This window comes from Austrofundulus limnaeus, unplaced genomic scaffold (assembly GCF_001266775.1).
Source record: "Austrofundulus limnaeus strain Quisiro unplaced genomic scaffold, Austrofundulus_limnaeus-1.0 Scaffold76, whole genome shotgun sequence".
Taxonomy (NCBI): domain Eukaryota; kingdom Metazoa; phylum Chordata; class Actinopteri; order Cyprinodontiformes; family Rivulidae; genus Austrofundulus; species Austrofundulus limnaeus.
Window position 1 is genome coordinate 17263 of NW_013952478.1, and position 1441 is coordinate 18703.

Sequence of the window (1441 nt, forward strand, 5' to 3'; positions counted from 1 at the left end):
TTAGGGTCTTTTAAATCAAGCAGAAAAACAAAAAAAATCTGTTGTTTGAGGCACTGTGACTGAGATTAGCAGTGGATAGAAGCTGTGCTTTAGTTTGTATAAATCAGTTAAGATTCTCTGCTCTGTTCAGTCTTTTAATGACCTTTAGGACTTTGGGTAGTGACCGTAAGAATTAAAAGTCTTGCAGATGGAAGTTCTCAGAGTTTTAGGCCTCCCTCTGCTTGATAAAATGGAGGTGTAGTGATCCTGAAGGACCTTGGCAATGTTGCTTTTTCACTTTGGTGAAAACTACTAAAACGTGTCAGATTTGCTCACAAGGACTTCACCATGCCCAGCAGTATTTCTTCAATAATATATACAAATGTACATGGCCAAAGATGCTGAAGAGAAAAAAAAAAATAAAGGACTGAACATGTCCCAAACTTACAGAACAAAACAATATGTTGCCAGGTCTGTTAAATACATCCTATTTTGTTTCTTTAAGCCCTTTCAGCTTACCAACCATTGTTTTGTTTTCACCATTTTGGAGTCATGCAATCATAAATTGTATCTCTGGGCAATAGATGCAGTAAGCCTCTTCATAAATGTAGCTGAAAGCTTGTTGTATGGTTTTAATCCAAGTGATGACACAAACTGAGAAGTCAGATGGAGCACAGCTTGCAGGTGACATATTGTTACAGTGGAAAATTCAATACCTTTGTCTCTCAACCCTGAACAGGATCAAATATGATGAAATAAAATAAAAACATTTAGTCCTATGCAGCCAAGGACACTGTGTAGGGTGGTGTTGCTGTCGGTGAGACAAATGACACATGGCCACACTAAAACAAAGCCAGCTCAGTTCACACTTTGCTGACTCGCTCATATCCCCTCAACATTAAACTTGCCATTTCTGATCTCACCATTAGTCTTCAGAAAACAGAATGATGTAGTTCAAGGACAGTGGATGAGTCYCCATGCTGATGCAGCTGCGCCAATTTTTCATGTACAATAATAATGAGACAGCCTGAGAAACTGGCCCAACGGGTTTAAATCAGCTGCTGGGGTTTGAAAATTAAATTGAGCAAAGCTGGCACATGCGTTGTGTGTACTTTTCCATCTACATATCAAAGTTAATTAAAGGATGTCCTAACTCAGCTGTCATCAATGTGATATAAAGGATAGTTGGGATGAGTTCAAGGGTTTAGATTTTAAAATGGATTTTATATGCTTGTGGTTTATTTGGAATCACCACTCCCTCTTATCAGTAACTATTAAAGTCAAAATTTTCCCTCTGCTTGGTGTTTATAGCATTTGTGGTTTTATTGAATTAACAACACAATCAACCATTTCATTACATGAGATAATTCACTCATATTGGATAATCAAAATAGATAATTATAACAGCTATATTTCAAAAACACAAAAACATAATTTATTTCTTCATCAACAAAATGTGAAT